At 45.1% G+C, this 12,601-nt stretch overlaps 1 long non-coding RNA gene across 1 annotated transcript; it reads right to left on the reverse strand.

Annotated features, from left to right (window-relative positions):
• Window positions 1-1,492: 1,492 nt before the first annotated feature.
• On the reverse strand, window positions 1,493-12,237 carry LOC108349639 (uncharacterized). Its single transcript, XR_010063156.1, has 4 exons — window positions 11,896-12,237; window positions 9,326-9,492; window positions 2,446-7,647; window positions 1,493-1,664 (listed from the first exon to the last, which is right to left on the reverse strand). It is a non-coding gene; the product is annotated as an uncharacterized LOC108349639 (long non-coding RNA).
• Between the last annotated feature and the right edge of the window lie 364 nt (window positions 12,238-12,601).

Raw genomic sequence — 12,601 nt, forward strand, 5'->3', positions numbered from 1 at the left:
TAATGTCTTCCCTCTGGGAGCAGCCCTGCCATCAGAGATAATTGCCCTCATTTGGGGAGTGGTCTGTCCTTTGAGGCTTATAGTTAGTTGCTTCTTGGTCATTTCAGTCTCCTGTCTTAAAGGTGCTTATGTCAGTTCTGATTTTCCTGGAATCCAAGGTAAGTGCAGTTGTGGGGGTTGGGGAGAGTCTCGCTTCTTGCTGAACTGGACACTGTAGAGCAATAGAGACCTAAAAGAAAAAAAATGAAGACAGAGATGCCAGGCTTTTAACTTTCTTTTAGTTTTCCTGTAACCCAAATTGAGAAGTACTTTTTAGCAACAGCTCATTTAAAAAGAACTTTGCAGGTAGCTCAGGCTTTTAATTCCACCACTAAGAAGGCAGAGGCAGGAGGATCGCTATGGTTTTGCAGCCAACCTAATCTACATACTGAGTTCAGGAATAGCCAGGAATACATAGAAGAGACCCTGTATCAAAAATGGATGGATGGGGGTTGGGGATTTGGCTCAGTGGTAGAGCGCTTGCCCAGGAAGCACAAGGCCCTGGGTTCGGTCCCCAGCTCCGAAAAAAAGAACAAAAAAAAAAAAAAAAAAAAAAAAAAAAAAAGGATGGATGGACAGACGGACAGACAGACAGAGGTTTCTGCCCTGGAGGACAATAAGCAACAAGTAATGAATAAGAGAATAAGTTAACTGTATAAAAAGGAGTGTTACGGGGCTGGGGATTTAGCTCAGTGGTAGAGTGCTTACCTAGGAAGCGCAAGGCCCTGGGTTCGGTCCCCAGCTCCGAAAAAAAAGAACCAAAAAAAAAAAAAAAAAAAAAGGAGTGTTACGAAAAAAAAAGGGTTGAGATAGAACAGTGGTTCTCAATCTGTGGGCCATGCATGACCCCCTTTGATTGAATGACCCTTTCCTATAGGTCACCTAAGACCATTGGAAAGCACAATGTAGCAAAAATACAATTATGAAGTACCAATGAAATAATTTTATGGTTGGGGTCACCACAACATGAGGAACTGTATTAAAGGGTCACAGCATTAGAAAGGTTGAGAACCACTGAGTTAGAAGACAGAGGGAAAAAGTAGCAATTGCAAAAGTCCCAGAGGGCCAAGTGCGTAGTGATTCTTGCTCTAGTCTCTAACCTGCTTTACTAAACAGAGTTCTGGGGTTTGTTTGTTTTGAATTTTACTCTTTTATGTCTGTTCCTGCCTGACTATATGTGTTCTGTTGCAGGGAGGCCAGAAGAGAGTGCTGCATGCTCTGGAACTCTGTGTAGTTACAGGTGGAAGTGAACTGCCATGTGGGTCCTGGGAACAGGTCCTGGATCCTCTTGCAAGTGTCCTTAACCACTGGGCCATCTCTCCAGCTCCAGTTTTGAGAGATTCCATCAAGAAGCTCTCCCAAGCAGCAAAACTGAGTCCCTAGGTGTTCCCACTACATAGATCACAGCACTCCCACCTAACCCAGGGGCTCACAAACCTTAAATCAGAAATCACTCCGGCCATCTTGCTTCTTACTCAGTAGATCTGAGGTGGGTCCTAAAATTCATATTTTCCAAACAAGCTCCCCAGTGATGGTGATGCGTCAGGCCCAGAGGTCACATTTGGAAAGCCAATGATGCAATTCAAGTCAAAAGGCAAAACCACGGGGTGTAGCTCAGGGTATAGCTTTCAATAGCATAGCAGTCAAGAGGAAGAAAAGACAGAATGACAATAAATTTTTTAAAATTTTTAGAATTACATTTTAAAATGTATCTAGTTATTTATTTTGTGTGTGTGTGCATGTGTGCCATCACTCCTGTAGTACCAGGGAAGATTCTGTCCTCCCACTGTGTGGAATTTGAGGATCAAACTGAGGTCATTAAGCCTTATGCTAATCACACTGAGCTAACTGCTGGCCCTTAAGAATCTTAATTGGAGCCAATGGTGATGGCTTACACCTTTAATCCCAGAACTCATGGAGGGAGAGGCATAGAATCTCTGTGAGTTCCAGGTCAGTCTGGTCTACATAGAGATTTCCAGGACAGCCAGGGCTACACAGAGAAGCCCCATCTCCAAAAAACCCAAACCAAACCAAACTGGTGGGAGCGATGCCCTTGAAACCCTCCATTATTGATGTTAATATTATGGTTAGAGTTAAGTATGACTGGATTCATGGGAAATCCCCAGCCAGCTGCAGAAGACTAATACAAATCTAGTGGTCAAGATGAATGATATGATAAAGCTCTGACCTTGCTGAGAAATACATCTGATGTCGAGATGCCCAATGTGATGACCTGTAACCTTTCTGAGAACCCAACATCCTGCTGACTAATAGATATGACAAACCTGTGACATTTCTGACATCCTGTCAACATCACTGACCACACGAATACTGTGCCCTTGGCCTTCGTAAATGTTTCACACTTCCCCCCTCCCTCTGTTACCCCTGTTATGGTATAAATTCAACCTTGGGAAAAATAAAATTGTTGCCTTGATCAGACTCTTGTCTTGGCGTCCTTCTTTGTGTCTCTTGTCACCCATTCTCTTCCAGGCACCCTCAACACCCTCGTTGACACCAAACCAAAACAAAATAAAACAAAGAAATTAGCTGGCCTTTGTTTGCAATTCAAGACTCAGGGGCTCTCATAACACGGAACTGTCACAATAGGCACAGGACAGAAAAGGTTGGTTTCACAAGTTTTACTTTAAATTATGTGTGCATTCTTTTGAGAGGTGTCTTAGAATTTATTGCATGGTGAAGAGACACCATGACCACAGTAACTCTTACAAAGCAAAACATTTCACTGGAGCTGACTTAACAGTTCAGAGGTTCAGTCCATTGTCATCATAGCGGGAAGCACGGTGACACACAGGCAGACATGGTGCTGGAGAGGGAGCTGAGAGCTCTACATCCAGATACAAAGTCAGCAGGAAGGGTCAGTGAGCCACTAGGCCTGGCTTGAGCTTCTGAAATCTCAAAGTCCACTCCCAGTAACACATTTCCTCCAGCAAGGCCATACCTACTCTGACAAAGCCTCAGCAATGCCACTCCCTATGGGTCCATGGGGGCCATTTTTATTCAGACCACCACAGGAGGGTATACATGTTTGTGCCGGTGTACATGTACATGTGTGCATACAAAAGCCAGAGGACAGGAATGTAATTCACCTTTCTTTGAGGCAGGGTCCTTTACTGTCCTGGAGCTTACCAATTAGGCTAGTCTGGCTGGGTAGTAAGTCCAGAAACTCTCTTGTCTCACCTTCCACAGCATGGGGAATACAAGTATGCTGGAACACAACATTCTTGATTTTGGGACTCAGGTCCTCATGCCTGCAGACCAAGCTCTTCTATCTTCCCAGCATCATCTTTACGTTTTCATAGACAAGAAAAGTTTGAAGGAAACTGTTTGCATATGCTCAGCCCAGGGAGTGGCACTATTAGAAAGTATGGCCTTGTTGGAGGAAGTGTATCACTGTAGGTGTGGGCTCTAAGACCCTCATCCTAGCATCCTTCAGATGAAGGTGTAAAACTCTCAGCTCCTCCTGTACCATGCCCGCCTGGATGCTGCCATGTTCCCACCTTGATGATAATGGACCAAATCTCTGAACCGGTAAGCCAGCCCCAATTAAATGTTATTCTTGTAAGAGTTGCCTTGGTCATGGTGTCTGGTTCGTAGCAGTAAAACCCTAACTAAGAAGTTGGTACCAGGGACTGGGGTATTGCTGTGATAGGTCTGACCATGCTTTTGTTTGGAAGAATGTGGTTTTGGAGACTTTGGATTTGGAAAGCCATGGAACGTTTTAGGTGGGGCTTAATGAGCCTTCCTAGTAGGAATATGAAAGACTCTGTTGCTGAGTGTAATTTGAGCTGTGCAGACCTGGCCCAAGAGGTTTCAGAGAAGAATTTCAGTATGTGGCATAGAGACTGTTTTTGTTTTGGTGAAGAATGTGGCTGGTTTTGGCCCTTGTCTGAAGAGTCTACCTGAGGCCAAGGTAAAAAGATTTAATTGCATTGACAAAGGAAGTCTAAAAAAAAAAAAAAGACTTTGTTCTCTGGTTAAATCTCATGAAGGACATTTTTTTTTCTTTTTTTCAAAGCTGGGGACGGAACCCAGGGCCTTGCGCTTGCTAGGCAAGCGCTCTACCACTGAGCTAAATCCCCAACCCCATGAAGAACATTTTATTTTTTTTAAAGATTTATTCATTTATTATATATAAGTTCACTGTAGCTGTCTTCAGACACACCAGAAGAGGGCATGAGATCTCTTTACAGATGGTTGTGAGCCACCATGTGGTTGCTGGGAATTGAACTCAGGACCTCTGGAAGAGCAGTCGGCACTCTTAACCACTGAGCCATCTCTCCAGCCCATGAAGAACATTTTAAACAGGTGTAACAAGTTGGGAAAGGAAAAATATAAAATATATGGTTGAGTATTAAAGGGGTACCAGAAAGTAAAATGGAGCTGAACCCTGTGTTCAAAGATATAACAAATTAAGGGATTGGGACTTTGGGGCAAGATACTAACCAGCTAAATTTAGATCCAGGCATGGTGGTACACACCTTTAATCCCAGGAGATAAAGCCAAGCAGATCTCTTGAGTTCAAGACCACCCTGAGACAGAGCAAATTCAAGATGAAGAAAAGCTTGAATCCAAGCATGGAGACACACACCTTTAATCCCAGGAGCCAGGCATGCAGATCTCTGTGTTCGAGGTCAATCTACAAAGCAAGTTCCAGGACAGCCAAGCTTAGACAGTGAAGGAATTGGAAAAGAGGAAGCTGGTGATAATGTAATAGAACAAGGGGCCATGTTCCAGTTGCTGCAAGCAACAAAACTCAGCAACTTCAGCTTTGGCCATGGGACTCTGACTTCATAGTCAAGAGAAGAAGGAGACTACTAGGACAATTGATGCTGGTTAGCTGGAGCTAAGAAATTAGTGGGGATTAGGAAGAGCATGACTCGGGTGAAATCTTCTGAGAAGTGTTTTCTGAGAGCACAAAGAAGCTGTGTTCCAGAGATAGCCAAGGTTGTACCTCGTGCTGCAGCTGTACTTGGTAATGTGCAAGAGTCACCCAGGTGGTACTGGTTTTGAAGGCACGAAGGGGTCATGAAGAGCAGCTGAGGCTTTGTACTGTGAGAGGCCATGGAAGGCCATTGGTAAAGGTGCTGCTCCAGTTGCAGTTGACAGCCCAGGACCGAAGAGGTCATGCAAAGGATTTGAGGCTTGGCATCATGAAGAGGGCCTGCAAGAGGCTATTGGTGAAGCCTAGCTGTAGCAGGAGATTCCAACGTATTGAAGATGACATTACTATGGGATGATCACCAAGAACAGCAGCAGCAGTGGAGTAGACCAACCTGAGCTTAGAGTGCTACAGAGGGCACAGCTGGAGATGTGATGCAGCCCTTTGGGGAAGCCCAGAACAGTAACGTTGAAGTTGCCTTGGAGGCCCCAAGATGCTCGAGATATGGGCTATCTGCCGAGGAAAGCTGCTAACAGTAATGGAAACAGCCCAGGAGAAAGAAGTTTGTTGGAGATCTGAAGACCACATTGACATCAGATATAGAGATAACAGGGTTTGGAGTTTGCCCAGCTGGTTTCCTGTTTTGATTGGGGATTACAGTTAAGTGATTGGATGAACTTTGGACTTTTAACATTGTTGAGACTGCTATAGACTATGGGGACTTTTGAAGTGGGACTAAATGTATTATGTTATGTTTAGGTATGGTCCCCATAGACTCATGTGTTTGAACAAGTCTATGGGGTCCAGAGAATGGAATGTTATGATTTGTATATGCTAGGCCCAGGGAGTAGCACTATTAGAAGGTATGGCCTTGTTGGAGTATGTGTGTCACTGTGAGTGTGAGCTCTAAGACCCTCATCCTAGCTGCCTGGAAGTCAGTATTCTGCTAGCAGCCTTCAGATGAAGATGTAGAACTCTCAGCTCCTCCTGTACCATGCCTGCCTGGATGCTGCCATGTTCCCACCTTGATGATAATATACCAAATCTTTAAACCTAAGTAGCCCCAATTAAATGTTATTCTTGTAAGAGTTGCCTTGTCATGGTGTCGGTTCATAGCGGTAAAATCCCTAAGTAAGACAGAAACAGAAAAAGAATATGAAAACGTCAGATAGTCATTTTGAAATTATTTTCCTTATAAAGGTTAAAGCAGGGCAGTATTTAATTTCCTCATCATGCCAGACAAAACTAGCCTGTTAGGAAACTTTGCTCCCCAATACCCTGTCCCCGAGCTTCTCAGATGATAGCTAAAGTGATGTGGAATTTCAGCATAGGTAACCCCATTTTGTTTGGGCCATCAACTTCAGGAGTACAGTTCCACGCCCCTCCCTCATGGATGTTTTTGATTTTGTTCTTCCTTCTAAGTTTTTTTTTCCAAATTCATTACTATGGAAAGCAATGGTTTTCATGTTTTCTCAAGTGACAGCCACTGTTCCACACTAAACAGCACACACACACACTTTTGCCCCTTAGGAATTGAGAGAAGTTACTTTTTAAAGCATTGTGCAATAATCAATTGTAATTATGATAAAAGTAAGAATAGAAAAATATAGATTACCATGGTTTGAATGGTTATGTATCAACTTACCTAGGGAGTTAGGCTAATCTGGGAGAAGGTGGGGATAGGACATGTAAACTGAGGTTTGTAACAAGTTGGGTGTTGCTAGGCAAAGGAAGGAAGCATGGAACATTCTAGGCCATAGAAATAGCATTGTCCAGGGGAAGCTACCAGAAGAGGTAACCAGATCACTTAGGGACCAGGTCTGAGTCACCTGTCCTCTTTTCATGTGTCAGTAGGACGGGAAGAGATATGTTTGGTGTGTTTGAAATGAGAGACAGCTCTTAGGTTCGCTAGAGATGAGCTGGGGATGTAGTGCACTAGGTAGAGTGTTTGCCCCGCATTCCCCAAGCCCTGCCTTCAATCCCAGAGCCTCATACAACCAGGCATTGTAGCAAATGGACCCCAGAACTGAGAAAATGAAAACAAGAAGACAGGGAGTCCAAGACCATCTTTGCTATGGGCTTATATAGCTCAGACTAGTCTTAAACTCTATGTAACAATGATCTCCATGAATTCTAGATCCTTCTGCCTCTACCTCCCAAGTACTGGCATCATAAATATGGGCACCATACCTAATCACTAGCTGAAGTACCTTGGACAAGTCTGTTTCCTTACTAGAAACTGGATGAGAAACAGGTATCCAAGCCACACTCAAAGGTACACTTTGGGATGACGTAACTCCCACGGATGGATTTTCAGAGATAGATCAGCTTTGTCTAGGCATGGCGAGTGCCCCTGAGTCCAGGGTGTTCTTGGCTCGGCTCTGCCATGTATCGGTTTCATGCAGGTAGGTTCCAGGTACAGCCAGATCTGTGAACCTTCCCTTCACATCCATGGAGTCTCCGTTTTTGTTAACAGTCTTTCTCAGAAAAATAAAGTTCATCCTTCTGTTCCTCATGGCCCACATCTGCCCACCCTTGATCCCACCATAGTAAAGAAAGATGAAAAAAAAAAAAAAAAGATGAGCTTCTCTGGTGGACTTAAAATAGGTTCTCTTGAAGCTAAAGAAACTGAGCAGAAGCCACCATCCTTCCTCTGTCCGTCCGTTGCCAAGCTGGGGGAGGCTTTAATTCAGTGCACTATAAAACACCTGCCAATGAGGCAGGAAACAAATGGCAGCTATTAGTAATCTCACCCCGGGGATGTTTGCCCAGGTCAGCTAAATAACAATTTGTTATTAATATTAATCTCAAGTCCATCTTGTTCCAAAAAAGGATTAAGGGTTGTGGTTACTTTTTGTTGGCAGTGCAGGGGCAGCCCCCATCCACCTTCCCCCACCGACCGCCCATCCTACTGTCTCTCCCCGCCTTTCTTCATTTGGCTGCTCTGTCAGCAAACCTTAAAAGAACTAGCATCAACCCAGCATCATGCATTTTGCTAAAAAACTAAAACTTCCAAAATGAACAGGATTCAGAAAATGTGTTGACTAAAGGTGTCAGTGACAGACACTTTTAACATTGTGTGCGGAGGGCTGTCGTGGAGGTGCGTGCTGTCATCTTTGTGTGTATATGCTTTTGAAGAATGAAAGGACATAGGAAGGAGCAAACACTTCTGTCGTTCTGTAACAGGCCCCCAGACCTTAGCATCGCTGACACCATTCTGACCTTAAAACCCAGCATATAGGCCCCAACACCTACCAAAATAGGAACAAAGACCCAATCCATTGAAGACCTAGTCCACAGTTCCAGGAAAGTCCCTAAATGCACTAACCTCACTTTGTGGCTTCTAAACTTCTGCTTCTTACTAAGTGAGGTATGACAACCAAGATGTGGGTTTTGTGCTTAAAAGACAAAAGGTCTGTGGACCTTAGAGCTGCATGATTTGGGTAAGTCCCCTATGCAGCTAGTGGCCAGCAATAAAGACTTCCCTTTTGACTTTTAAGAGCATCTGTGTGGTAGGCATACCTTGAAACAATTCCTTGCAAGACTGAACAAATACAGTAACCTTTGTGTTGGTTCTGGATGGATGCATGCAAGTTTACCTGGCTAATGCAGTCTTCTTCTCCCATGCCAGGCTGTCTCTCACTGTGTCAGAACTCTTTCCATTGTAAGTGGCAAGGGCGGGACTCTAGAACAGGACTCTATCCTACTATATGGAGAAGGGAATGCATTGTCTCATGTAAATTAACTACTAAGGGTGGGTGTGTATTTCAAGCCTGATAGATTGCAGGTCTCAAATGAAAACAGAACTCAGTTTCTCTCATCTGCTGATCCTGTTTCTGGTCCTCTATCTGAGCTAGAACTGAAGCTCAGGTGGTAGGTGCCTTGCCTAACACATATGAAGCCTTTGGTTCAATCCCCAATACCACAGAAGTACTTTACCTCCATGGTGGCCTAGGCCAGGACCAGCTATTATCTGTCAGCATGCTGTAGCCTGGCAGAAAAGATGGGATGTCTCTACACGGTCCCAAGAAAGCAATACCATTGGCTATGATTGCATCAAAGGTCAAACACTCATTCCTGAACCAATCATGGTGATCAGTGCACCCGATACCTGACTGACCTGATTCACATGCTCCCACCCACAAGCTCCAGAACATTTCATTAATTGCCAAGGTCTTGTAATCACAGTTCTGGGAGGTCTCTCTCTCAGATCCCAGAGGTTTCTCTTGGCTTCACAAATCTAGAAACGTGTCACACTCTCAGCAGACAGAGACTCAATGTGGATTTAAAGGAGGAAGGAAGATTGGGAATCTGGCTCCCTCTGGAGATATCTGCAAGGCTTAGTCTGAGGTTCAATGCTTTGCTTTGAGTCTTTCTTTCCTTTACCTGACAATTCTCTTCGATCTCAGATTTCTTGTCCAGAAGACGAGACTAACAGCGCTGATTGGCTGGACGGCACCTGTATCATCCGATTCTTCTGGGAGGTGCAAACTTGGATGGGAAGAGTTGACTCTTAGGTTGGTTGGTTGCTTTTAGGACAGAGGGAAGCAAGTCTACAAAGAATAATAGGATTTCCCAGGGAATCTCTGGGACCAGAAGGACCATTAGAAAGCCAGAAGGTAGAAGGCAGGGAACACAGGAGGGCAGTGAGGGAAGTGCCAGCCCAGGAGATGGGCAATCCAGCCCGCCAGCTAGGGGGCCTCCCTGAACTCCAGCTGCTGGGTCTCTACTAGATCAACACACTTAGAAGCCAAACTACAAGGGAGTCCACTGATTCTCTTCACAGAGGTCAACCTGTGGGAACAGGGTCAGATCGAGGAAGGAATGTGATTCTAGGGCCATAGGCGAAAGAGATCGGCTGCCTGCCATTACTGGCTGTGAAATGTTGAGAAGCAGCCCTGCCACATCAACATCTTGTTAGTAGCTGGGGGTGGTGGAGCAAACCTACAATCCCTGTACTGAGGAGGCTGAGTAAAGAACTTCCAGGGCTGGAAATAGGCTCAGTGGGAAAGAGTGCCAGCTATGCCTACACAAGGACCAGATTTCAGATTCCACAACAGCTCGGTACATCTGTAACTCCAGCACTGCAGTGGCAGAGACAAGAGAATCATTGAGGTTACGGAGCCCAGCCCAGCTCCAGGCTCAGTGAGAGACTCTGCCTCAAAGGAATTAAGTGGAGATGACTGATGGAGTAGGACACCTGACATCCTTCTCTCCTCTTCTGTCAGAGTTTGGATTCACCCGTTCATCATAAGCTTCAGCTTTTTTGTTTGATTTTTTTGAGACAGGGTTATTTTCTGTGTAGCCCTGGCTGTCCTGGAACTCTCTCTCTCTCTCTGTGTGTGTGTGTGTGTAAACCAGGCTTCTTAGTGAAAATTTATAAGTGCTGCAGTTTTTCTCTCAGTGTGGCTAGAACCAAATAATTGAGACAGGACCATTAGATTTATTTAACAGCTTCAGGCACAACAACTGAGCAGTATTAATCTATTTCAAGCCTCTAATCTGGCTACCTTCCAGCTAAATCCCTGAGATTCTTGCATTTTAGCAATGACCTGGCTCTCTCTGCTCTGGGTATGTTCTCATGGTGTCTCCTGGACCCTCTCCTTATGAAAAATCCCCACTTCTACCCCCTTTCCTCCTCCCCTGGCTGGGAGGAAGTCAGCACTATTCTCTACTCTGCTGGGTCATTGGTGGATCAGCCTCTATATTGACCAATCAGGCAATAATTGGGGGCACAGTGTTTATGCAACACTGAGATAGGAGATACTCAGAATAAGGATTGCAACCTGATATGGGGGGACAGAAATCAGCATTTGAATAATACAAGGACAGTCTTTACACAGGGCTGACAGGCTGGCCTTTAACTCTGAGATCTGCCTGTGTCTACCTCCCCAGTTCTGGGATTAAAGGCATTCACCGCCTGCTTATAGATTCTCTCTCTCTCTCTCTCTCTCTCTCTCTCTCTCTCTCTCTCTCCCTCTCCCTCTCCCTCTCCCTCTCCCTCTCCCTCTCCCTCTCCCTCTCCCTCTCCTTCTCCCTCTCCCTCTCCCTCCCCGCCCCCCCCACATGGGGTTCACTGAAGCTTAAAATCCACCTCAGCCTGTGCAGTACTGGGATTACAGGCATATACCACTATGCCTGGCATTAATTACATTTATTTATGTATGTATTTATTTATTTTAAAGCATATCAATATCTTTTTATTTTATTTATATGAGTACACTGTCTCTGTCTTCAGACACACCAGAAGAGAGCATCAGATCCCATTACAGATGGTTGTAAGCCACCATGTGGTTGCTGGGAATTGAACTCAGGACCTCTGGAAGAGCAGCCAGTGCTCTTAACCACTGAGCCATCTCTCCAGCCCTCTAATTACATTTTTTTAAAAGGCACACAAAAATGCTGAAGCTGTCTGGTGGTGGTGGTGGTGGTGGTGGTGGTGGTGGTGGTGGTGGTGGTGGTGGTGGTACTGGTACTGTTGGTGGCGGTGCATGCCCAGCACTCAGAAGGCAGAGGCAGACAGATCTTTGAGTTTAAGGCTAGCCTGGTCTACAGAATGAGTTCCAGGATAGCCAGGGCTACACAGAGAAACTCTGTCTTGAAAAACAAACAAATAAAAAAGGTGAAACTTATGATGAACAGATGAATCCAAATTTTGACAAAAGAGAGAAGAGACCTTCTATCCCTGCACAGATAACAATAAACTGAGCCCTGTGATATGGCAGGTTTTTATTGTCTGTTGTGTTTAAGATGTTACTTTACCTTTATTGAGGTAGCCTGCACTGAGGTTTTTGAACAAACTATGTGTGCCCAGCCAGACTCAGACAAGCATCCCCAGCTGCAGGCCTTCTTGTTAATGTTTGGCCAGCTCAGAGGAAGAGATGGCAGTGTGTTTCAGCTTCTGCCACTGGGTGGCAAAGCTAGATTAGTTGAGTTGTGGGGACCTGGGAACCAACCTTAATTCTTGGCACAATCTACCTTCCCTTCCTGTGTGCTGAAGAGCATCCAGATGGTCTTTGAGAAAGGCCTTATCGACTCATCCTGAGAATAAATCCAAACAGTAGCAAGCAGGACAGCAATAAAGAAGCTCTTGGTGGGAACATTTCTCTTGGCCAACAACTATTGTAGCTACCCTCCACTGGCTATTGCTTGAGAGACACAGGGAGCTTGATGCAGACATTGTCTGGGTGTCCTTAGCAGGCAGGCATTCTAATTCTCTATGGAACTCAGTCATGAGGTTCTAGAATACCAGGAAGAGGAGGCTGAGGACCAGGAACTGGTGTCCATATATGCTGACTTGGTTAATGGTTCTTTATAAAAAGAAGTTGCATGGGGCTGGGGATTTAGCTCAGTGGTAGAGAGCTTACCTAGGAAGCGCAAGGCCCTGGGTTCAGTCCCCAGCTCCGAAAAAAAGAACCAAAAAAAAAAAAAAGTAGCATTTGAATTGAGCTCTTGGAAGGCATGTCTGCATAGGATGCTCTACAGGGCAGGACCTCCAGTGGGGTGGCATAACCTGCTGCTAGGCCAGTTTGAACCTGGTGATTGAGAAGAAGTTGAGCTCCAGCAGAACCAGCAAGTAGCCCAGCTCTTCTCCACACCCACTGGCTCTCCCAGTTCATCTCCCTTGAGTGGGCCACAGCCATCAGGACTTGTGATCAAGAT

This window comes from Rattus norvegicus, chromosome 1 (genome assembly GCF_036323735.1).
Source record: "Rattus norvegicus strain BN/NHsdMcwi chromosome 1, GRCr8, whole genome shotgun sequence".
In the NCBI taxonomy this organism is placed as follows: domain Eukaryota; kingdom Metazoa; phylum Chordata; class Mammalia; order Rodentia; family Muridae; genus Rattus; species Rattus norvegicus.